Here is a 26,151-nt window from a genome sequence, read left to right on the forward strand (position 1 = left end):
TGAATTAAAGTATGGGGCATATGCATTTTGAGTAAACTGCCATACTTCCCCATGTCAGCCACAACTACTAACTCAATTATTGATTGGAAGTGTGACCGCGGCAAGTGAACTCGTGGTGAATAATACGCATTACTCAATGAGAATAATGGAAAACGGTAAAAAAAAAACATGGTCACCCATCTAGTCAAACCTAACACTCAACAACATGTCTTGAAATGAGTCCTGATGTTACTGATCATGTATAGTCACAAGAGTACCTCACAATAGTGAGAGAATGATGTAGGCAATATAAGATGAGACAATCCAGGTAGTTTTACAGATGTAGAAATGTGATGTAGCAATTTGTCAATGACACCTTATTTAGACTGATAATAGCATATACATGAAATCAAAATAGTAAAGAGCTCGTTATATGCTACATTGTAAGTAAACTAATGACATTCAAATAAAATAGCTCAATATTAACTCACTACTGCAAGTAAAATGTAACAGGCATTGCAGTGTATCTGCCCAATAATATTTTCAAAAAATGTTGGTAATAAAATGTGGACGTTATCTGTCGGGGTGGAAATTCAAGAATGTCACCAGAAGATGTAATGATGGTCTCTCTAGCATATAACAGGTAACATCCCATCTCAAGTTTGTCATTCAGACATACTGGCATCATGGTGTTCAGGAATTTAATCCACCATATTAAGGTTATCTTCTCCAAAACAAAGTATCTCAACTGTGGGATATTGTGGTTAAATTCTGCCCAATGTACTGCTAAGCTTGAATTGGGATTTCTATTGCGTATCAAACTCTTGTGCACAGTTATCCGGATTAAACTTTTTCTTTCCGTTTTGCCCACGTATATTTTACCACATGGACATTTGATGTAATAAATGAAAAAAGTAGAATTACAATCCGCGGAATCTCGCAATTTCATGGTCTTGCCAGTTAAGGGATGTGAAATAGTTGTGCCTGGAATGATGTTATTACAATGCACTCAAATGTGACATTTTCTCATGCCGGCTTGTGTGGACATGCTTGGGACTGTTCTCTTGCATAATAATTTCTTTACATTTCTACTCCTGGTGAATGCAAAGAGTGGGCGTATATTAAACAAGCCATGAAAATCCGTTTCACATTGGAGAAAATCCCATCAATGGTTCTCAATCTTCTTGATGCGGTTGGAAGTAGTGGAAAATTTAGACACGAAGACCATTCTGTCCTGCTCTTGTTTGGTCTTGGGTTGAAGCAATTCGCTTCTGGATGTATTTTGGGCTTTTATCTCAGCTGTGGCAATTGCTTTAAGAGGGTATCCACGTTTCAAGAATGTCCATGCGGGAAAATTTACGTGGGCAAAACGGAATGAAAAATTAAAATCCGGATAACTGAGCACAAGAGTTTGATACGCAAAAGAAATCCCAATTCAAGCTTAGCAGTACATTGGGCAGAATTTAACCATAATATCCCACAGTTGAGATACTTGTTTTTGGAGAAGATAGCCTTTATACCGGAGCGTGACAACGCTAAATGGCTATCACAAAGAGAAATGTTGTGGATTAAATTCCTGAACACGATGATGCCAGTAGTCCTGAATGACAAACTTGACATGGGTTGTTATGTTATGTTAACTGTGTTTATATAGCGCGCAGCTGCTTCAGCAAAGAGGCGTCCCAGCACTGACAGCAGATAAACATGGGTACTAAGAAACTGAACCGGTTGGTGTGAAAAACAGAACCAAGAGGAAAGGGAAGGGACTAGACAGAGGGGAAAATAAATGTTTTATTAGCTTTCCTGAAATCCAATAGGCAATCCAGATTGCGGATCTGAAAGGGCAGGGATTTCCATAACTTGGCTGCTAGACAGCGGAAGGATCGTCCCCCAGCCCGGAGACAGTTCACTCAAGGGGCAATAACCAAGTGTTGTCCCATAGAGCGCAGCTGGCGACTCGGAACATAAGGTACCAGCAGATTAGCCAGGAGCCCAGGGGACGCAAGTTTCAAGGTCTTGAAGGACAGACAGAGGGCTTTAAATTCGATCCGCTTGGCCATGGGCAGCAAATGTAGCCGCCGGATAGCACCGGTAGAGGAGCAGCTACGCGGAAGGCCCAGCAGAGCTCTGGCGGCAGCATTTTGGACATGCTGTAGACGCATAACCTCAGCTTGATTCGCCCCTAAAAGGAGCGAGCTGGCATAGTCCAATCTGGATAAAATGGTAGATTGGACAACCAGCTGACGGGTAGGAAGATCAAAGAACCCCAGCAAGGCCTAAGTCCCCGAAGGAGACCAAAGCAGGTGCCGGCTACTCTCTTAGTGTGGTCCTGGAAGCTGAGGGTAAAATCCATCCACACCCCCCGGTTCTTAACCACTATCTTAGGGGTGGGGGCACTACCAAGAATAGTGGGCCACCATTGCTCACTCCAGAGACTCCTGTCCTTCCCTACCAGCAGCACCTCGGTTTTATTGGCGTTCAGCTGGAGGCAGTTGGTGGTCATCCACTCCGCAACGGCAGTCAGGCCACTCCTAAATTCGGAAGCATCCTGCCTGGACCCATCCGAGAGGGCCACCACCAACTGCGTATCGTCAGCATATGAGACCATGGTGAGGCCCTTATTCCTAGACACCGGAGCAAGAGGTTAAACATACAGATTGAACAGTACAGGGCTCAAAGCTGAGCCCTGAGGAACACCCAGACCGATGGAATGGACACAGGAGAGAAACGGGGGGCAGACACTCGGAATGTTCTCCCTGCCAAGAAGAATCTAAACCATTCCAGAGCTAAGCCTACAATACCAGCCTCTTCCAGAATGTGTAAAAGAATCTTGTGGGAAACCCCGTCGCCGTGGGTCCAGAGTCAAGAATGTTCCGTAGATGCTCAGTCACAGCCAAGAGCGGTACAAAAGGGGTGGTGATGGACGGAGCATCTGAACCAATCAAACACTCACACCCAGTCAAACGATCTGGGTTTGATACCCTCTTTTGTACCGCTGTCACAGCCAAGAGGGCAGTCTCCGTTCTGTGACCAGGATGGAAGCCGTTCTGAGAGGGATCCAGGGTGCCATTTGTGTTCAGGAACCCCATTAAGATGTTATTCATGTGGGCCTCAGCGATCTTAGCTATCCATGGAAGGGGGGAAATCCGACGGAAATGTTCCTGTTTAGCCAGGGTAGCGAAGGTTTTTTAGTATAGGAGTTACCATCGCCATCATCCAGAGCTCAGGGACCACGGCTTTGGAAAAAGAAGTATTAACAGCCAGGCACAAAAGAGCCAGAAAAACAGATAGAGCGTCCCGGAAATGGGCAGGTTTTAAATGATCGACCGGAGAGCCGGATTTAACTTTCCCACTCAGATGTACAAACTCTTCCTGCATAATGATGGGGATAACCTCCAAGGAATGAAGAGGAGGCAGTCTGTAGGGATCAACATAGGGAGGAGGCACCAAAGGAAAAGACCTGTAGATGGTTTCCACTTTATTAACATAGAAGGTCGCCAAGTCCTTAAACTGTTGCTCAGACGTAATCACGGCAGCAGAAGAGTTTTTTCTAACTCTGAGGTCCTTAAGTATTTTAAAAATACACTTGGCCGGGTTAGGGCTTAGCTCGATCTCATTAGTAAAGTAAGCCGCCAGGACGGTGTATATGGCCCTATGATAGCTCTTAATAGCGGCCAAGTAGCAACTTTTAGCCGCGGGGTCATAGTCCTTTCTCCAGGCATGCTCCAGTTTCTTACAAGATTTATGTAGTGTGGCCAGAGAATTATTATACCATGGACTTGAGTCTGATGCGTGACTTTTAAAGGAGGGCAGTTGACCCGCCCTATTAGGTGGCTCGAAAACAGGGAAAGACTTAGAGATCAGAAAGTGGTCAGACCAACCTACTGGCTTGGGTGTTTCAGCTGAAGCGGAGAGAATATTTTAAAAAACGGGATCTAGCAAGTGGCCGGCTGTATGGGTGGGGCCAGAAACCAATTGACTCAATTGGCAGGCCGGCAGATCTGGGAGCAGGCTATCAATTTCCATGTCTTGCGAAGATCGAAAAGTAAGTTAAGATAGCCCAAAATGCTGAAGTTAGCTGCACACATTGCAAGCATGCAGATAGCCTCCACGAGGGCAAGTTTAAACTTCTTAGCGGGTCCCGGAGGGCGATATACAAGCAACCCTGACATGGTTGAATGATCGCTGAAAGTGATTCTAAACTGGGCGCATTTGCAACCCACAGTCAACTCTTTAACAAATAGGCAAGAGTAACAAAACTTAAAAATAGCAGCAATACCACCCCCTCTAGATTCCCTGTTTACAGTCAGAATGCTCTAGCCTGGGGGCAGAGCTAGGCCATGGTCACCCACCATGTCGTCATTTAGCCAGGTTTCAGTTAAGAAGGGATTTTCTTTCCTTTTTGAACCTCGGATAGAGCGGACTCCAGGATTTGCTGCTCGGACCCACTAACATTGCCCAGTTTCCAGCAACTGTTTCGCAGCACAAGGACTCCACTGGGGTGTGTGTGGCAGCGCTACAGGGCTGCGAGCGTGACGCCAGGGACTCCAACAACCAGGAGTCCCTGCGAGGCCAACACCTGACACCTGGCCCGCTCTCCCTGTCAGCCACGCCTCCAGCGAACCTGCCTGGTGTAAAGCAGTTTCCTTCACCGGACCTGGCGGGATTTTCTTTCCTTTTTGAACCTCGGATAGAGCGGACTCCAGGATTTGCTGCTCGGACCCACCAACATTGCATAGTTTCCAGCAACTGTTCGCCGGACCCGCTCCGCGGGTCCCGCAGCACAAGGACTCCACTGGGGTGTGTGTGGCAGCGCTACAGGGCTGCGAGCGTGACGCCAGGGACTCTAACAACCAGGAGTCCCTGCGAGGCCAACACCTGACACCTGGCCCGCTCTCCCTGTCAGCCACGCCCCCAGCGTACACGTATATAGACGGGCTAAGACCCGAGCACGCGGGACGCGCGCGGAACGAAGCCCGGGCAAAGGGCGGGCCGTTTGAGGCCGTTCGAGGACCGGAGAGACCGGGACCGGGCCACCCCCCTGGTCGGGACCATTACACCATCCCACTGGTTACACCCCTTGACCATACAGACCCAGAGATGAGTACCAGGGAAACAAGGAGCAAATCGGCACAGGCTGTGGCTGGAACTGCCAAAGGTACTATCGATAATTATTTCGTCAAAGCAGGATCACTCTTGATAGACGAGATTGCTGTACTCGAAAGACGTATCTCCCAAGAAATCGATTGGGTAAGGAGATCATCAATGGGTCCACTGGCTCTGGCTAAAACACCTGAAGGAAGGCCAGAACTTCACACTTCCATGCATGAGGGTTCAGGGCTAAATCAGTCAGTTATTAACCCAGACCTTACCATGGAGGCTTTAAATGACCTTGAGGATATGAGCCTAATGACTTTACCAACAGGCCAAATACCACCTAATCCACCTAACCCACTCCCGATCCCTAGTCAGGATTCGGCCATAGTCACTATCAGCGAGAACACCTTCGATCGCTCAAGGGGAGTAAAGGAAGGGGCAATCCCAAAAAGGAAGAAAGGGGGGCAAACTAAAGGAGGATGCAAGCCAAAAACATCTAAGCCCAACCCCCAAAAGGTCGCGGCTAGTTCTGGTGCCAACATCTCCGGCCAATCATCCAAGATTAGTGCAGATGCCCTACCTATTGTCGACGGACACATCACCTAATTCCATTAACATCTCTATGGAATCCTCTAGCGAGGACATTACACTAGCAGATATAGGTACATTGTTTAGGTCACTCTTAAGCCCCCTCGAAGCCCGGCTGATAAAGATCGAAGCCAGGTTGGTCAACATTGAAAAATCTACAGTCCAATTGGCAGACAGTCTTAAAATAGAAACTAAGGGAGCCAAAGGGGGGTTAGACCAAAAGCTTAAAAAGAGCGCTGACTCTACAAATACAATGAAGAAAACTGGCCCAGCCATTCCTCACCATACACAACACAAACCCAACCGAAATAAGACTCCACAACCTATGGCCACTGCAAATGAAACCGTTTTACCAACACAAACTCAGGCACTGGTACTTCCATCCTCAAACATATCTGTAAACCCCAAAGATAACGCTAATCCCTCTGACAAAACACAAAGCGATCCCAAACCCGTAGATAACATGCAAAATAATCTCCGCAAAATCAAATCTACAAATCTACCACCTGAGGCGTCTCCCTATACAGTGATCCTGGTGGGTGTCCCCGAACTATTATCCACTGCCACAGAGACGACTGCCTCGCTCAAGAACAAAGTTATTAACTGGTTGTCGATATATAGACCTCTTCCGCAAGGCACAACCAGCGATGTTCTTATGGTGAGACGTGTTGCCTGGGTGGGTAATCTGAGAAAAACAATTAGAGGTGACTGCGTTGTGGTCAGTTTTAGAGAACCAAGGCCAGCCTCTTACATCTGCAGCTGGGGTCTTGATGACCAAGGGAGCAACATCCAGTCTCTCCCTCTCTCATTCTTTTACCCGTCAAACATGTATACAATAGAAGATCCAAGATGGGGGTATCACCAAGAATTATTGGGAGACTGGGAGAGTAATAGTGTTGGAAGGAGGGAGCCTCACTATCATAGGAGCTTTGTGCCCGAATACTTACCTATATATGGTGATGAAGAGGGCTGGGAGAATAGCACTAGGAGGAGGGATGGATGGGGTGGCAGAACGAGAGGAGTCCCAGGGCCACATAGAATGCACCACCCAGCTTACTTCCCTACTTCTAACAGGTACAGCAGCCTGGAAACGGTTGACTGACTGCTAGAGACTAAAGTCAGGGGTCGGCATCAACTTGACCTAATAGATGCCTGTGAGGACAGATTTACCTACCGTGAACGAGCCCAGCCCTTAGAAGAATCAACAACTGCTCCCAATGAACCCAGTCACTGCCAAGACCCTGGTAACCCTATAACAGATACATTGGGAAACAGTAGTAACTTAGGGGCTGGACAGGAGGATTCGTTACAACACCCAACGTTAAATTCTGCCGCAAAAGAAAACAGCCACTCTAATACTGAGGCACTACCCCCAAGACTTCCAACATTCAATATGATTTCATGGAATGTAGCTGGGCTTGGTAATAAAATGGATTGCCCGGAGTGGCTGTCTTTCATCAGCTCAAAAAGCATCTGCCTCTTCCAGGAAACCTGGGCAAGAGAGGAGTTCACATGCCCAGGGTTCGCAGGGTTCTCCAAATACGCCAAATGGGGGGGAAGGGGACGACCGTCAGGTGGGTTGGCAACTTTGGTTGCCTCCCATCTAGGCTGTCAGGCCAGGTGCTTAACTGTAGACTCTGAAGATATTTTACCTGTCCTGTTAGAATGGCCAAATTTTGCAAAACTGATGATAATAAACGTCTATTCGAGACCCGCTGTTATATCATGCGAATCAAATACCATCGAGGAACTCTCGGTTTTCCTGAGCGAAATCCCAAGGGACTGCCCCTATGTGGTTGCAGGGGACCTGAACTCGCACTATGAGCCACTTCCTGGCCTTCTTGATGGACCCTCCCTAGAGGAGGATTCAAGATGGCTGATACCTGCCACGGTGGCACCCCCACCAAGAGCTTGGACCCCCTTGCACTCCAGATAACCGCACTCACTCTTAACCATGGTCTAAGGGCTTGTAACGGCCGCACCAAATCAGACAACCCAAGCAAATGCACTTTCAATAAAATAGGAAGTGAATCCAGACTAGACTATGTCCTGGTCCAACTATCATGTTGGTCACGAATTATCGATTTCAGGGTTCTGGATAGAGAGGACAGTGACCATAATGCCCTTGAACTCGAATACGCCATGCTAGGCATCGAGACATGGGACTGGATAAAGAAAATGCAGTGACAGGGTTACTTCTGGAGAATAATAGGAGGAGAGTTAGGTGGGGAAAATTAGCCACAAGTGGCGACAAACTACCTAGGCTCTATGGCAGAATTACCCCAGTGCTGGAAAAGGCATTCGCCCTTCCAAAGGAACTAGATAATGGGGAGAATAGAGAGCAGCTATGGCGAATCCACGAAGATCTGATAAATACCCTGGAGTTAGATCTATTTGTTAACGGAGCAGGTAGAACTAGCAGGACATATAAAAAGTCCTGGTACAATGCTACATGCTGGGACTCAAAACGAGAACTTCTACTCGCAATAAAGGCGCGTAGACCCCGGGAGGTGATAAAAGCCAGAAGACGGGCTTATAAGACATTGTTGGCAAATACTAAGCCCGAATGCGACCAAAAACACTGGGAGGAACTCTCTGGTGCACTAGCCACGAAAGACTCTCGTAAATTTTGGCGGCTAGTCAATAATGGGTCAGATGATCTCCCCTCGGCAATCGAACCCAACATTGCCCCGAGTACATGGCAAGAGCACTATCAATCTTTATATGCAATGGTGGATTCGTCGGAAGGTACCCCCCATTGTACTATTCCGAGCAACCAAGAGGGTGAACCCTTCACGGAAAAAGAAGTTCGCGCTGCAATTGCAGGGTTGGCAGGAGGGAAAGCCCCAGGGCTTTATGGGGTGCCAGGAGATCTTTACAAGCAGGAGCCAGGGATATGGGCTCCCTATCTCCTGCTGATATTTAACGCGGTTCTCAAGGGTATGCAGGTCCCCGACACTTGCTGGGCGCAGAGGTGGTCCCAATATTCAAAAAGGGATCCCCTCTGCTCCCAGCCAACTACCGCCCAATAAGCCTCATCGATGTTTCGCAGAAGCTTTTCGGTAGGCTGATATTGGACCGGTTGCAGAACTGGTTGGAGGAAACAGACACTCTTAGCCCATACCAGGCAGGTTTCAGGAGGGGGGTCTCCACAATTGACCAAATATTCAGATTAAATCTTATGTACTGGAGGACTGCGCTGATCGAGGGCGGCACCTTGTACACGGTCTTCGTGGATCTACATGCCGCCTTCGATCTAGTGCCAAGATCCAAACGATGGGAGGTAATGGGAGAGTTAGGCGTTCCGAAAGACATTCTTGCAATCCTGATGAAATTACATTTAAACAACTTCACACGGGTCAGGTGCGGGAGAAGTGGTAATCTAACTGAAAGATTCCCCGTTCACAGAGGGGTGAGACAGGGTTGTGTGCTTGCACCGACCTTGTTCTGCCTCTTTGTGAACGGGGTAATCAAGCACCTGACTGGGATTGTCAACACCGATGCCCCAAAATTGACCGGTAGCAGGGTGCCCGCAATTATGTTTGCGGATGACACCCAGCTCCTGTCCAAATCCCCGATGGGCATACAGAGGGTGTTAGACGCCTTTCTGGAATTTTGCACAGAAAGGGGACTCGAAATTAACCCCCCAGAAAATGAAATTTATGAACTTAAACCCCATGTCCTTCAAGCGGCCAAACCCTATGCTTGGCACAGTGCGCTTGGAAAGGGTCCACACTATAGAGTATTTGGGGATAACCCTAAACCAAAACCTCACGTGGGGGGCTCACCAGATTAAAGCGAATATGAAGCTGGCCCAGAGGGCGAGTGGTATTATGAGGATTTCAACTAAATCAACATACTGCCCTCTTAGCCCCGCTATTCAAATATATAAAGCCCAGGCGCGGGGGGGAGTTACCTATGGGGGAGAGATATGGGGTCACAATTTATCATCTAATTTGCTGACCACAGAAAATAAATTCCTAAGGCAGCTGACCGCTCTCCCGCCAAGCACCCCACTCCTGCCCCTGAGACTGGATTTGGGTCTGAGGCCTATTACGGGGGAATTAGGCCTAAAACCATTAACATTCTGGCGTCGTATCTGGAGCAGCCAAGATCTTACCTCCTACAGATCTGAGTTACAGGGATTTTTATCTCTCCCCAACGCCACCAAGATCCCTTGGATAAATTATATCAGGACAACTTGTGAGACCCTGGGATTACCAGAACTATGGTCACATCCAGAAAGCACAAGTACCATGATCCCAAGGAAAGTACTCTCCAGAGCATATTATGACAAAATGCTTCTCTGAGCCCAGGACAGCGCACAAGAGGGATCTTTGACACATCGTTTTATCATAATCAAAGACTCATACAACTTCGAAAGTGTCTTGGATGGCATGACTCCTGTCTTAACAAGAAAACTATTTCTGCAATGGAGGTACGGGACCCTTCCTCTGATGTCCTTTACCAAAGCATGGTCCTCCCGGTCCCCTACAGAGACGTGCCCTGCATGTGCTCACACTAAGGAGAATGAAGCACATGTGACTTTTTTCTGTCGAGCTTATCAAAAAAGCAGGAAATTTTGGCTCGTCCCCCTCCTTAAAAACCTGGGATTTAGAACATTTCTACCTGCATTCAGAGTTCTAAAGACAGATTTATCACAGCCAACTGTGTTCGCCTTAACTAAATTCCTAACTGCAATGTGGCATGCCCGAATCCGATATATTAAGATGGCAAGAGACCCTTGAAACCCCCTGCCCTTGTCTTACTATCACCCCTGTTTTATTACTTTCTTTTAAACTTATGTACTAATACCAATGACACACTGATACTTTGGAATTTTAATGATGTGACATTTTGTATATCTCTTATGATCACCAGATCGAAATAAAGATTTGAAATTGGAAGTTAAGAAAAAGGCGTCAGGAAATTTCTCCAAGACCAGATCGTAAATATTTAAGTAGTGTTTGGCCAGTGAACGAACATTTAAATGAAGGATTTTCATAGGAGAGCTAGACCAGGAAGGGGAGGGTGCAAGGGGTAGCAGCGTGAGTGAGTTAAACTCACAGCAAAGGCAGCCAAAAGGCCCTTCCATTGGGCCCAGTGGGGGAGAGCTACAAGACTTGACCAGGGAATTAACAGCCAGCAGTTCTGCCCTGGAGTAAGGGCATGATCCTGAAGTACTACCACCAGCATTTCTGTCGAGAGGCGACATCCAGACGCGGACCGGCGCAGACGGGCTTGCCTTTGGCATGCCTTCGGTGCGCTGCCGGCACACCCGTTGCGTGCATCCGCTGCTCGTGTCTGCTGCACTCCGGTGCCATGTCCCAGTTAAATAGCGGCTGACGGAATGAGGCAGAAGGATTAGACCGCCACACGAGCAGTATGGCGCCTAAAAAAGGTCCACCGGAAGTCAATCAATCAATCAATCAATCATAGCATTTGTAAAGCGCACTACTTACCTGTGAGGGTCTCAAGGCGCTGGGGGGAATGGAATGCTGCTACTGCTCAAAGAGCCAGGTCTTGAGGTGTCTTCTGAAGGGCAGCAGGTCTTGGGTCTGCCGTAGGTGGATGAGGAGGGTGTTCCAGGTCTTGGCAGAAAGGTGGGAGAACGATCTGCCGCCGGAGGTTGCTCTTCGGATGTGGGGTACTATGGCCAGGGCGAGGTTGGCGGAGCGCAGCTGGCGGGTGGGGGTGTTGAAGCTGAGTCCGCTGTTGAGGTACGCTGGTCCGGTGTTGTGGAGTGCCTTGTGTGCGTGGGTGAGGAGCTTGAAGGTTATCCTCTTTTTGACGGGGAGCCAGTGCAGGTCTCTTAGGTGGGGTGTGATGTGGCTGCGGCGGGGGATGTCGAGGATCAAGCGTGCAGAAGAAGTGAGGAACTCCGGCGATGGTGTTACAGTGCTCCCTCCACATCAATCAGCCACTAATGCCTGCAGTGGACGAGGGAGACGAACAGCCAATAATGAATCTCCCAGCAAAATGCGGGGAAGAAAAAGATAAAAACACGCTACCAAAGTCAACAAGTAAAATGAGTAAAAGGTATATTGCGGTTAATCAAAATACCAGTACGCTGTTAAAAAGCAAACTCACTACCAGGGAAGTGCTTAGCCCCTAATAGCTGCCAGATAATCAATTGCGCTCCCGCGCCATGTCCCAGTTGAATACCGGCTGACGGAATGAGGCTGAAAGACTAGACCGCCTCACGAGCAGTATGGCGGCTAAAAAAGGCCCACCGGAAGTGAGGAACTCCGGCAACGGTGTTACAGTGCTCCCTTCACATCAATCAACCACTAATGGCTGCGGTGGACCGGGGAGACGAAGAGCCAACAATATGCTGTAATACCTGTAATATGCTAGAGAGACCATCATTACATCTTCTGGTGACATTCTTAAATTCTCACCCCGACAGATCATGTCCACATTTTATTAAGAACACTTTAAGAAAATATTATTCTGCAGATACACTGCAATGCCTGTTACATTTAACTTGCAGTAGTGAGTTAACATTGAGCTATTGTAGGAAGGTGGATACCTGACTATGGTTACCCCGGATTTTTTGCCTTGTGTTTAGCTGGTTTTCGACTTAGTTGGCCTGGGACCCTGCTAATCAGGGCCCCAGGCTATCTGCTCTCTCTTTAAAATGGACTCCATGTACCCTAGGTGCATAACTAATTGGATATTGGGTCACCTTATCAGCCCCTGTACAGTGTACCATAGGTACCCAGGGCATAGTTTCTGAAACAGTTTATTGTGATGATTATTTAAAATCTTACAACATTACACATCTAAAAGAAAACATTTAAAATATATATTCCAGCATAAAATCACATAAAATGTCATTGCGTGACCTTTACAAACAGTTAAGTATTTGCAATAATTACGTCTCCGAGTTTCCTTTTAACTAACAGTAGGAACTTTACAAAGGAAGGTTTAGAACAATATCATTTGAGGCCATACACTTAATCACGGCCTGCCTGCATGTCCGTATGCCGCGTGACTTGAGAGGAACCTTAAGCAATGTTTTTCTCTCTTGAAGGAGTTCAGGGCAGGTACACAGAAGATGTTGAATGTCTTCCTCGCCCCTGTTACATAGTCTACATTTCGTTTGGGTTTCTTGAAATTCCCATGGGGGGAGATGACATAGCAAAAACAACCAACAAACTTAGGGGTCTATAGTAGAGATCCTATTGTGATCTCTTCCAAACTATCCTAATGTGTCGATAAATACCAAAGGAATAGTAGACAAATTAAGCTAACAGACCAAATCGCCAAAATATGGGACACACGTGATTATCAATCCACCTCATTGAGGATTCCCATCAATATCTTGTATAGATCAATATTCTCATCTGGTAATCCCGCCAGGGTATTGTGTCTCTTGATCACTGAGACAGCCAGCATACCCCCATGGTCGGCTTGGGGTAACGACCCACAATCACTTAGCTGTACCATATGATGTTGATCTGATGGGAAGGTGCAGTGCAACAAACTATAAAAGTGGTGATTAAAAAAAGGATAGGGAACTTAATGAAAAGTAATTTATTGAGCGTAAGCACCTTCCAATTTAAAAACAAGAACAGTACAAATCAATAATCGCAGTCCTAACAAATAGCTGCGAGAGGGCCAACATGTTTCAGCCTATCATGGAAAAGGGACCATAGGCTTTCTTCAGGGCCTCTGTTCTACGTGAATGCTACTGCCAACTAGTGAACTAATGTGTGAAAAAATATATATAATAATGCAAAAAAACACACAAGTGAATCAACACCAGTAAAGGATATAGTATTCCTTCAACTGTCTGAATTCCTCCTTGGCACCTGGTGTATAAGAATCATCTATTAAAGACAAACAGAGGGGTGAACCAAAATGAGCCAACAAGGTCTGTTAGGTATTTAGTTCGTTGTTGTCTTATTAAGTGTTAAATACTCACCCAGTGTACCCGGGGAAAGGACCTCACCTCTTCCTGGACCTGGCTCAGGATGTGTGAGACCCCGCTCTGCAAGAACAAAACAACCCCGCACTTAATATGGGCAGAGAGAACTTGTTATGACCTGTTCTTTCCCATAGTTATGCCCAGGGTTAAATAGTAATTTGCATGCAAAGCCAACAAGCTAGCATCAACCTATCCCTAGTTAGAGACCTCACCCTACATCCACACACAAAATCATTGCTTGCAATTCTATAATTCAATCATTTGTTAGCATAACTGGTACCACTGCGATAACTGATTAGATAAACTCCCATAGTATACAGTGTGTACCTTGTCTTGCTGTCCTTCATACTTGTAAATAAGGAATGGACCAAGACAGCAGGAAAGAAGTGAAGAGTAAAAAATAGCACGTTTGATGTCTGTGCCTACCTGTCCGTCGTTGTCTCGGTCAGTGACTGAGTCAGGGGGAGGCACTTGGCCCTCGTAAGAGCTACAATTTCACTGGTTGTGTCCTGTTCGTGACAACCAATCAAAGGGCTGCAAAATCGAGAGTACAGGTTTAGCTGAAGAATATCTGCATGTTCTTTATCTCAAAATAATGCCTCAATCAGCGATTGTGTATTCATGCTCCAAGAATATAGACAAAGCGCCAAATTAAAATCAAGAAGCTGACTACCCTCAAGCCTCATTCGTGGCATACTCTGGCTTGCGTGATCTCGCGAGACAATAGTCCGGACTACAAAATGACGTCAGTCACATTGTGTGTGTAGTGAGAATGCAAGAACACAAGAGCACCTTTCGATGCAAAAAAGATGTTTCCAAACTGACAAAACATTTCATACAACATAATCATAGTGAAATGGATTTTAAGTGGACCGTTCTTGAGAAACCATTTATTCCCTTACACACAAGTGACATATCTAATGTCCTGTTTCGAAAAGAACAAAAATGGGTCTTTAAACTGTGTACAGACAGGCATGGGCTAAATGATGACATTCCTTGGTTCAATCTATCATGATTATACCATCAATTGACCTTCTTGCACTGTAACTTGAGCATTCCAATCTCTTAAAGAAGCATGCGTCTTCAGAGGAAGAAGCCAGTTCCCCTCCCTCACTGCATGCCTGAACCATACCTGCACTAATTATGTTCCGACTCACTTGCCTGAGCCTTTACCATCTTAGTATGTGAGGTTTTGACATATATATATATATTGTCAGGGTGTCATGAAATCATCATTCTAGACTTCGCTTGACACTAGACTATACCACCACCATCTTAGAATGTGAGGTTTTAACATATATAAATTCTGTCAGGTGGTCATGAAATCATTAATCTAGACTCTTCTCGACACGAGATTATAATACTCTATGTGTTAAGAACTTTTTTATTTTGCGGAAACTTAATTTAATTTCATCTAACATTGTGTGATAACTGATCTTGGGCCTCTACATATAACAGCAATCATTGGATGGTGAGACCCGTACTCCAATAACATGTATAGGGTACATGAACGCTCATACTACATTTACCGGACATATGACGTCATCCTGTAGTCCAATAGACTCTCTCGCGAGACTACGCGAGGCATACAACACTTCAGCATACGATCAAGCCAGACTATTTCTGATTTGTATCGTTACTATGCGCCATGACCTGTGAGCTTACGCAGGCCTCGGCACGTATCAATACGGTCAACTGCGGTCCTTCAATATCAACAAGCGAGTTTAATGGTTCTTGGAACTACACACACATTGTGACTGACGTCATTTTGTAGTCCGGTCTATTGTCTCGCGAGATCACGCAAGCCAGAGTATGCCACGGATGAGGCTTGAGGGTAGTCGCTTCTTGATTTTAATTTGGCGCTTTGTCTATATTCTTGGGACATGAATACACAATCACTGATTGAGGCATTATTTTGAGATAAAGAACATGCAGATATTCTTCAGCTAAACCTGTACTCTCGATTTTGCAGCCCTTTGATTGGTTGTCACGAACAGGACACAACCAGTGAAATTGTAGCTCTTACGAGGGCCAAGTGCCTCCCCCTGACTCAGTCACTGACCGAGACAACGACGGACAGGTAGGCACAGACATCAAACGTGCTATTTTTTACTCTTCACTTCTTTCCTGCTGTCTTGGTCCCTTCCTTATTTACAAGTATGAAGGACAGCAAGACAAGGTACACACTGTATACTATGGGAATTTATCTAATCAGTTATCGCAGTGGTACCAGTTATGCTAACAAATGATTGAATTATAGAATTGCAAGCAATGATTTTGTGTGTGGATGTAGGGCGAGGTCTCTAACTAGGGATAGGTTGATGCTAGCTTGTTGGCTTTGCATGCAAATTACTATTTAACCCTGGGCATAACTATGGGAAAGAGCAGGTCTTAACAAGTTCTCTCTGCCCATATTAAGTGCGGGGTTGTTTTGTTCTTGCAGAGCGGGGTCTCACACATCCTGAGCCAGGTCCAGGAAGAGGTGAGGTCCTTTCCCTGGGTACACTGGGTGAGTATTTAACACTTAATAAGACAACAACGAACTAAATACCTAACAGACCTTGTTGGCTCATTTTGGTTCACCCCTCTGTTTGTCTTTAATAGATGATTCTTATACACCAGGTGCCAAGGAGAAATTCACACATTAGTTCACTAGTTGGCAGTAGCATTCACGTAGAACAGAGGCCCTGAAGAAAGCCTATGGTCCCTTTTCCATGATAGGCTGAAACATGTTGGCCCTCTCGCAGCTATTTGTTAGGACTGCGACTATTGATTTGCACTGTTCTTGTTTTTAAATTGGAAGGGGCTTACGCTCAAAATATTACTTTTCGTTAAGTTCCCTATCCTTTTTTAATCACCACTTTTATAGTTTGTTGCACTGCACGTTCCCATCAGATAAACATCATATGGTACAGCTAAGTGATTGTGGGTCGTTACCCCAAGCCGACCATGGGGGTATGCTGGCTGTCTCAGTGATCAAGAGACACAATACCCTGGCGGGATTACCAGATGAGAATATTGATCTATACAAGATGTTGATGGGAATCCTCAATGAGGTGGATTGACAATCACGGGTGTCCCATATTTTGGCGATTTGGTCTGTTAGCTTAATTTGTCTACTATTCCTTTGGTATTTATCGACACATTAGGATAGTTTGGAAGAGATCACAATAGGATCTCTACTATAGACCCCTAAGTTTGTTGGTTGTTTGCGCTGTTCCTTTTTTGGGGGATAGAATTTAGGCCTGGTCTTTAAACATCCCTCTAGCCCCTCACCACCGTTTTGTTATTTGGGAGATGACATAGCCCTGGCATGGATCCAAATCTCGCTTTAAGGAGCACCTGCTTGTTTTTTTCTGTCCACGGGGTTTTGAGATATTGTTGTATCTCCTTCTTTTTATAGCCATTTAGCACCGTCCAGGCATGTTTTCTCTTAATAAGGGTAGCCTTATCCTTTAGAATGGATAAGTTGTCTACGGTTTTATTAATGATTTTCTGGAATGATGACTTGGTTATATTCGTTTCCCATATAGACATGACCCCAAAATCATTAATTGCATCTCTAAGGTAAAGAGCTGCACTAGAGTTAGTGTCCTTCTTTATTTCTCTCCATAGGAGCCACGATATCTCATTTTGGTGATCACTTTTTATTTGGTTCCAGACTTTAATAAAATGGCCTTGCCTTGCGAACCGTTGATTTGTTAGGCCAAACTCCAACCTTACTTGCGCCGGGAAAGCGTTCACTGGGAGATGGAAAAGCGCTCGGTATACTCTGGTTATGATTTTGTTCAAAGTATCACTATCTTTACCCATTAAAGCTTCACTACCATATGTAATAGTGGGTAAGAGTTTTGCACCAGCAATGCTCAAGAGAGGACCATAGGTCAGGCTGGGAAGAGACTTCTGCACAGTTCTAAATGCAGCAGTTAATGCGTTCGCTTTTCTTTGAGCGTCAGTTTTTTGTAGATGGTAATTGCCCTTTGCATCAAATAATACGCCTAGGTATTTATAGACCTCTACTTGTTCAAGTTCATTTTTACCCATGAACCATTGGCTTTTATGTTTCATCTTAGCGTTTTTGGCAACTACCATAATCTTAGTTTTGGTCTCGTTTATAACCATTCCATTCTCTTTTGAGTAGGTATAGGTCCTTCTCAATAAGCGCTGAAGGCCCACTTTTGTGTGGCTCATGAGTATGACGTCCTCCGCATACATCAAGCTTGTGAGCCACTTGTCAGCTAGTTTCGGCGGATCTGCGTTTTCTTTGTCCAATATTCCTGGTAGGTCAGCAAGAAACAAATTAAAAAGAAGAGGGGCTAAAACACAGCCCCCCTTCAAACCTTCATTTGCTGGAATCTCCCTGGATAGTGTATGCCCGTCACCCATCCTCACCCTCACCCATGTCTCTGAGTATAGAAGGCGAATTAGCTTAAGTAGGGGAACTGGAATTTTCATTTTTTCTAGCTTTTCCCAGAGTAATTTTTGGTTGACGTAATCGAATGCAGATTTAAAATCTATAAAACAAAGATACAAGGGTTGCTTTAATCTAAGCGATTTGTTCATAAGTAGGGCGAGAACCAGTATATTAGTAGTAGTTCCTAATCCTCGTATAAAGCCTGTTTGGTTTAACGGCAATCTTTTTTCTTCCGTCACCCAGTCAGTTAGTTTAGTTAGTATTATTCTGGCAAATAGCTTGGCATCAGAGTCTTGCAGTGTGATCAACCTGTAGTTTTCTGGCAGTGCCCAATTTCCTTTTTTAAAGATTGGGGTTATTAGGGATCCGCGCCATGACTTGGGTACCTTTCCTGTCAGCGCGACTTCTAAATACAATTTCTCTAGGATTGTTGCCCATAATTCTGGATTTTCTTTCAAGAACGCAAACTGAATCCCATTTGGTCCCGGAGCACTGTTCTTCTGTTGTTTTATAAGTTTAATTATCTCTTCTTTTTCTATGGGAAAATGCATATCCGTATCACTATCTTGATAAGTAATGTCATTCTCATTGTCGGATTTACGCACCTGTTGCAATTCCAGTGAAAATGTGTATATAGAGTCTTGATTCAAATGTCTCCTCAGGAACTTATACCGTTCCTGCTCAGTTAAAGGTGATGAGACTGCTTGCTTGTTGGGTCTAGCAAGGCCATTGATAATGTATCAGAAGTCTCTTGAATTCTTCTGTTTACTGGCATGGAATATTTTTGAAACACACGAAAGATACCGAAGGTCTATCGTTAATCCAAACTCAATGCAGAGCCTAATGAGTGTTCTACACAGGTAACTGGAACAGAACAAGGATTCTTATTCTACAGGAGACACACAGAGAAGAAGTGAATATAGAAATATAGTTCTAAAGAAGAACTCAGTCCAGAAAAAGATTATGAACCCATAGAAAAGTACCCATCAGCCCACTCAATAGTGGAACTTCGTCATCTGGGGTTTTTTGTTTGAAAAATTGGTGTCCAATATGCCCTTCCTCAGATGAAACTTGAGGCAAGCTTAGGACCCAATGGTTGAACCCTCAACCAAAGCAGATGACAGAGTATGAATGCTGATAAGGCTTAGTTGCAGTGCTAAGAAAAAGTGTAAGAGAAGAGGATAGTGCTCAACGTGATTAAAAATACCTATCTTCATGTCAATAAGAAAACTTTATTATATGTGCCCATCAAGATGGTATAGTTAAAAGCAGAGTGAGAATAGCAGTGAAAATATTTGCTATTTACCATAGATGTTTAATTTGACCAATTAAACATCTATGGTAAATAGCAAATATTTTCACTGCTATTCTCACTCTGCTTTTAACTATACCATCTTGATGGGCACATATAATAAAGTTTTCTTATTGACATGAAGATAGGTATTTTTAATCACGTTGAGCACTATCCTCTTCTCTTACACTTTTTCTTAGCACTGCAACTAAGCCTTATCAGCATTCATACTCTGTCATCTGCTTTGGTTGAGGGTTCAACCATTGGGTCCTAAGCTTGCCTCAAGTTTCATCTGAGGAAGGGCATATTGGACACCAATTTTTCAAACAAAAAACCCCAGATGACGAAGTTCCACTATTGAGTGGGCTGATGGGTACTTTTCTATGGGTTCATAATCTTTTTCTGGACTGAGTTCTTCTTTAGAACTATATTTCTATATTCACTTCTTCTCTGTGTGTCTCCTGTAGAATAAGAATCCTTGTTCTGTTCCAGTTACCTGTGTAGAACACTCATTAGGCTCTGCATTGAGTTTGGATTAACGATAAACCTTCGGTATCTTTCGTGTGTTTCATTGTTTAGTTGGGGGACAAGATACCCCGAGGTCTATAAACTATAATTCCCCTTGGGCCCTTCTCCACTATGGTGTTCTAAGTTATGGAATATTTTTGCCCAGATAGCTTATTTCGCTTTGTTTTTCTCACCCCATAATAATTTTTTCATATTCTGATTTATTAACTTTAGGTTTCCAAGGTTTTCTGCTTTTGCATCCGGTTTCTTCCTTAGTCTGATAATCCTATTTCGTTCTTTCTTCAGTGACCTTATTGTATGCGGCAGGTTTAAATTAGCTTCGTTTTCCTTTTTAGGTTCATTTCCGTATTTGAACTTTTTTGTTTTTGTTTACCCTTGTGTTTTAGTCAACATCCCAGTCAGATTTTCCCATTGTTCAATTGCTGTTTTTGATGCAGTGTCTTTCAGGCATTTTTCCAAGATCTTTTCCACTTGATCATTCATCACATCTTTGTTACCAATGTTCCAGATCAGTTTTTTATAGTTAATAGTACCAAAATGCCCTTGGACCGTCTGGTAAGTCTTTTTCATAGTTATTCCAATATCCATTAGTATTGACTGCTGGGCATGATCACTTTCGTTTACTTTCATTAGTTGGTATGAGGTGATGTTATGGAACATATATAGGGGTCGATTCTGATCCGGTAAAAAGTGCTCCGAATCGTCGTACGGTGCGTTTTTTCCCTGTACGAATCGTACCTGTAAACGTCCCGTACGTACGACGAAGTACGATTCGTACCATGAGCCGTACTCCGTACGAGTCGTACAAGACACCGTACGACTCAAATCTCCGTACGATTCTCCCTCGGAACCCGCTGTACGCGACATCTGTACGGTTCGCGGCTGGTTTTTACGACCCAGCAAGTACGATACGTGTCGGGTACGCACCGTACGACCCTTTTTCTACGGGAGCTGAAAACAGCCGTAAAAGCGGAGTTCGCGCCGAAACAGGTACGAACGGCCCCCCCGGGTACGGTGCATACCCCCCATGATCGCAGGGGTACGCACCGTACCCCTGCGATCATGGGGTGTACAAGCCGTACCCCCATTGTACGATCGGTGTACGATCCGTACCCCATGGATCGGTGTACGAGCCGTTCCCCCATTGTACGATTGATGTACGAGCCGTACCCCCAATGTACGATCGGTGTACGAGCCGTACCCCCATTGTACGATCGGTGTACGAGCCGTACCCCATGTACGATCGGTGTACGAGCCGTACCCCCATTGTACGATCAGTGTACCAGCCGTACCCCCATTGTACGATGGGTGTACGGCTCGTACACCGATCGTACAATGGGGGTACGGCTCGTACACCGATCGTACAATGGGGGTACGGCTCGTACACCGATCGTACATTGGGTACGGCTCGTACACTGATCATACAATGGGGGTACGGCTCGTACACCGATCGTACAATGGGGGTACGGCTCGTACACCGATCGTACATGGGGTACGGCTCGTACACCGATCGTACAATGGGGGTACGGCTCGTACACCGATCGTACAATGGGGGTACGGCTCGTACACCCCATGATCGCAGGGGTACGGTGCATACCCCTGCAAATATGGGGGTACGCACCGTACGGTGTGTATGTGTTTGTGTGCTTTTCTGTATGACTCGTACCTGCAAACACAACAATGATGGACAGAATGTGGATCAATGTCACACATTCACCCCAGTCCAAAGATCTGGGCCCAAATCCATCGTTTTTCCACTCCACACCACCCTGGGTTAGACAATGGCGATATGCAAATCAGCGCTGACCCTGTGCCCCATGGGAACAGTACAGTCCGAACTACAAAAGCCATGTCCTTCCCAGAACGGAAACAAGCATCCGAGTATGACTCGCCCTTACCTGACGTGGACCGTACGAATCGCGTCCTCATACCGCGGTCCGGATCGTACTCGTCGGGTCGTACGGCATGTGTACGAGTCGTACGGTATGTGTACGAGTCATACGGTTCACGGTTTCAGCTTTGCAATACGTACGGATCGCGACGATTCGTACGGATTCACGGAATACGGATCATACTTCGCGACTCGGACGGACAGGTACGATTCGTACGGAGAGGGCTCCGGATACAAATCGTACGGACGTTTTTTTTCCCGAATCGGAATCGACCCCATAATGTTGTCATGATGTAATCAATCCTGGATTTTGCCTTGTGCCCGAAATAACTGTATCTTGGTGGAACATCCGTTTTTACTCTACCATTAAGTATTCGAAGATCCATAGCTTCCATATCCTTTATGAATTTCTGCCCCGTTTTATTTTTGTTGCAGTTATTATCAATCCCTAGATCCTGCTCAGGTATTAACCAATGATGGTTTTGAAGTTGCGTGGTTTCATCTCTTAAGTGTGATGACATTAGATTGAGGTTGAAATCCCCGGTAATCAGAAAATCTGCTATCGGATCCTCGAGCATTCTATCAATTAGAACATTGTTCAGGGTTCCACATGTTGTCTCCCTACTCTTGTTAGTGGGCAGTATGTAAACAGTAGTCAAATATAGTGTTCTAGGATTTTGATTGTTTATTTTGTAGCTGAGTTTAACCATCAGAATGTTCGAATCATCTATCTCCACTTGCTCATGGTCGATGTGCAACGCATTATAAATGAATATTGCCTGCCCCCCACTGGCTCGCCCGAACCTTTGCTCTTTTTTTGCGTTTTCATAGTAGCCGGCATAACCGTGTAGCATAAATGGATTAAGCTCCCATGTTTCCTGCAACACTACAATGTCTGGGTTTCCCACTATAGAGTCTATATGTGCATTGTGAATTTTCCCCCTCAAACCATTAATGTTCCATGAACATAGTCTTATTGTTTCTTTGTTTTTGCTATTAGCTCCTATTTGTAATGGACTACCATATCATTGTGTCTGGTTACTATGGAGTGCCATGTTGATCCATTTTTCATTTATTTCTAGATTTCTTTCTACCGCGTTTTGCGAAGTGGGACATACATTTTTTACTGGTGATCTACCAAGTGCATTTTTTAAGACTGATACAATCTTTGTCCCTACCATTTTTTGTTTCAGTGATGTATCAACTTCTATAAAAGGGGTAGGGTAAACCTCTGGGATTTGTTTGGTAAGTATTATGCCCCAGGTTTTGAATGTCTTTTGCTCCTTCATTATCTGTTCAGCTATGGATAATGATGTTAGTGAGATTAAGGTTGGAGTCTGGCTACTCTGGTCATCCTCCATAAATTGTACAGATATAATGTCCTTACTTACAATGTTATTCAGTGAGGGTATGAATTTAAAAAGTCGAAGTAAATTCCCTCGATTAAGAATGTCGTGTCTACCTATAGAGCGGAATTCTGGTGTAAATTTAAGTTTCTCACCAATTTTAGGACTGTGTCGATTAGCGACCTCGGTTTTCTCAGTTTGTTTCGTTGTGTAGCTGATTGTTTTATTCCCATCCCTACTTTTAATCTGCAAATGGTCTCATTCAGGTGTTATTTCAAGGCTGCTTTCTGCCCTCCGCACTATAAGGACGCTGTCTTTTTTTGTATCTTCCTTCATGCCAGCCTTGAGGTTGGGAATCATTGTTTCCGTCGCTTTGGTAGGGATGGTTCCATTAGTTTTGTCGGAATTGTAAGTAATTAGCTCTCTTTCTTCTTTATTTTGGTTTTCATCTCGGTTAGGTACTATTTGCAGACTCTCTGGTGTACTATTTATTACTTGCACTTCCAGTACTCTGTTTTCTTCCCATACCGGAAATTGTGATTCATTTAATTTATCAGATTTTATTAAAATTGGGTCATTTAGTGATTTTTTTTTGACAATAGGGAAGAAGTTGTTTTTGTCTTTCTTTTTAGATCCTGAGGTAGGTAATGTGTGCTCTTCGGCTAGGTTACTTGTGATATTCAGCTTCGGTTTCTCTGTTTTTTTTGCTTTGCAGAGTTTTTTCTTTTGCCGTTTTTACATCGTAGAGAAACCATCTGACTCAGTGTCGCTATGATTTTGGTCATTTTTGGAGACTTTACACATAGTTTCACACATAATTTCGTTTTCCAATGGATCCTTTGCCTGGGACATTGGTAGACTAACTGTATCGCCAGGTTGTCTTATTAGCTGTTGTGGTTCATTGAGTTTAGGGTTGTCCATACCAACCCCAGGTGTAATTCTTTCCATTCCCTTCGTACTAGCGATGTTCGTTTTAGAATTATCCTTACTGTGTTGGATGTTTCTTTTAGCGTCTTCTATTATGCTTGTTAGTACTGCAGGTAGGGCTGATAGCTTGTCCATGATAGGCACATAAATGCAGTCAGAGGTTGTTTTTTCATTTTCTCTTTGTGCTCTGATTATCAGATCATTTAATTGGGCCAGTTTGTTGTCAATTCCCGCCACATTGTTTGCCATCATTTTTAAAAGGTCAATTTGTATGTCCATTTTATTTCATTGGTAATGAAGGGCTTCTAACGTAAGGGTTGATGTTTGGTAGAAGATATCCCAGGGTTTCACTGCACCCTGTTGTTTAACTCCTATTTCTATTGTTTGGGCAGTTTCACGCTTGGGTTGCTCAGCTACCCCGGAGACTATAGGTTACTCCCTGGTATTGTCAGTAATGCCAGCCTTGTCAGTCGTGTTTGAGGCTAGGTTATTAGTTCCCTGAGGTCCTTCTGACTTTTCCCCTATGGTCCTAATGTCATTTGTTCTTTCCTTGAGTGTGTAGTTAGTCTGAGCGCTCCTTTGGAGCTCCCGATGTTGATTAGGGTATATTTCCGTTCCCTCAGCGGTTGTGCCCAACTTTTTATTTATCTCAACTTTCACTTCAAAGAGGATTTTTTGAGCTGCTTGCTCAGTCCTATCTTGGCAGTCTTGTTGAATAGTTTCCATAGATTGCGACAACAACTTGTTTGTGGTAGTGACATCCAGAGACGTTACAAACGTGTTAATATCTTTCATCGTTATTATATAGCAATTTCGCATCCCTTTTGAGGGTTCTTCCTGAGTTATCCATGGTTGTTGGTCTCCAGTTTGTATGTCTAAGTCCACAGATTCGTTTTCATTCCAGTTTTGTTCTATTTGGTCCAAATCTTTCATTTGTTTGTTATTTTGTGACAGATTTAGGGTTTCAGTATTAGTATTAATAGGTTTCATGGGAGTTTGTAGTTTATCTTTATTTGTTTCCATTCTCATTGACATCATACCTCCTGCAGGATCCTTCAAAAATTGAAATTTGTCTGGTATTTTACCAGATTTCTCGAACATCCACGCGATCGGGGATATAAGAGACTGGGTCTTACCAGGTGCGTTTGTTTTTACTTTTTTTGCTGCAATAGATTGCTGCAATCTTTTAGTGCGTTTAGTTGCTGTTCCCACAGTCCTTACTTTTCCTGATCTCATGTCGCTGATTGTGCTTTAGTTGTAGTTTTAATTTGTTCCTTGTGTCTGCTGGTTGGTTCGTTAGAAGCATCCAGCACAGTCCTGCGGCTCCCCTCTTGCACACACGTGTCTCAAGCCTGAAGATGCCAAGCCTCTCTGTCCGTACAACACCACGTGCACTCCCAAGCCTGTCTACTCCCTCTGATGGCTCTGGTGCCCTGCCGTGTGAAATTCCACACAAACAGGTTAATCAGAGCAAAGGAGCAGCTGTCGTCAGGGGGTAGCACTGCAGTGAAGGCGGATTGAAGTGTAGACGGACCCACAGAACCTGAGGGGTATGTTGTCCAAGATCCCAGTCTAATCGTAAGCTCTCATGACGGCCGTGGGTGTGGTATTTTTCCACCTTGTCCCACCGACCCAGTAAACCAGAAAGCAAGAAACCGTATGTATGTGAACACACGAGCCCCAAATGCTGCACCCCCTACCTCCTACCTCTTCAGGTGTGGTTTGGTCGCGATGCGTGATCTGCAGTCTGATCCTGGAGCCGGCCCCTTGGAGCAGCCTCTTGGTGCAGCCGGACACCTCCTGCCCTCAGCAGCTCGGTTTTACTCGGCTTGGTGGTGGTGTTGGTATAACAGCGCTCGGGGCACAGCGCTCACACCTGCCTACGACACAACAGCACGAACAGCACGCGGGGGCGGTGAGGTGGCCAAGAAGCCAAGATGACAGGCTCCCCCCTCCTCTGCTTGGCGGTGTTGTGTTCACAGCGCTTAGGACAGCGCTCACACCTGCCAGCAGCCAGTAGCACTTTGCAGCGCCTTGGACCTTGCTCCTTGCTCCTCTCCTGTTTCGTGACTTGCAGAGGCGCAGACTCGCAAAGGCATAGGCGGAGGCAGTCGGGAGCTGTTGTCTCAGCGCTCAGGCAGCGCTCGCACCTGCTCA

At 45.0% G+C, this 26,151-nt stretch overlaps 1 protein-coding gene across 2 annotated transcripts in view; it reads right to left on the minus strand.

Annotated features, from left to right (window-relative positions):
- KLHL6 (kelch like family member 6) overlaps positions 1-26,151 on the minus strand; it is an 815,903-nt gene that overhangs the window by 106,707 nt on the left and 683,045 nt on the right. The gene's annotated exons all lie outside the window — the stretch shown is intronic.

The sequence above is a fragment of the Lissotriton helveticus genome, chromosome 11 (genome assembly GCF_964261635.1).
Source record: "Lissotriton helveticus chromosome 11, aLisHel1.1, whole genome shotgun sequence".
NCBI lineage: Eukaryota > Metazoa > Chordata > Amphibia > Caudata > Salamandridae > Lissotriton > Lissotriton helveticus.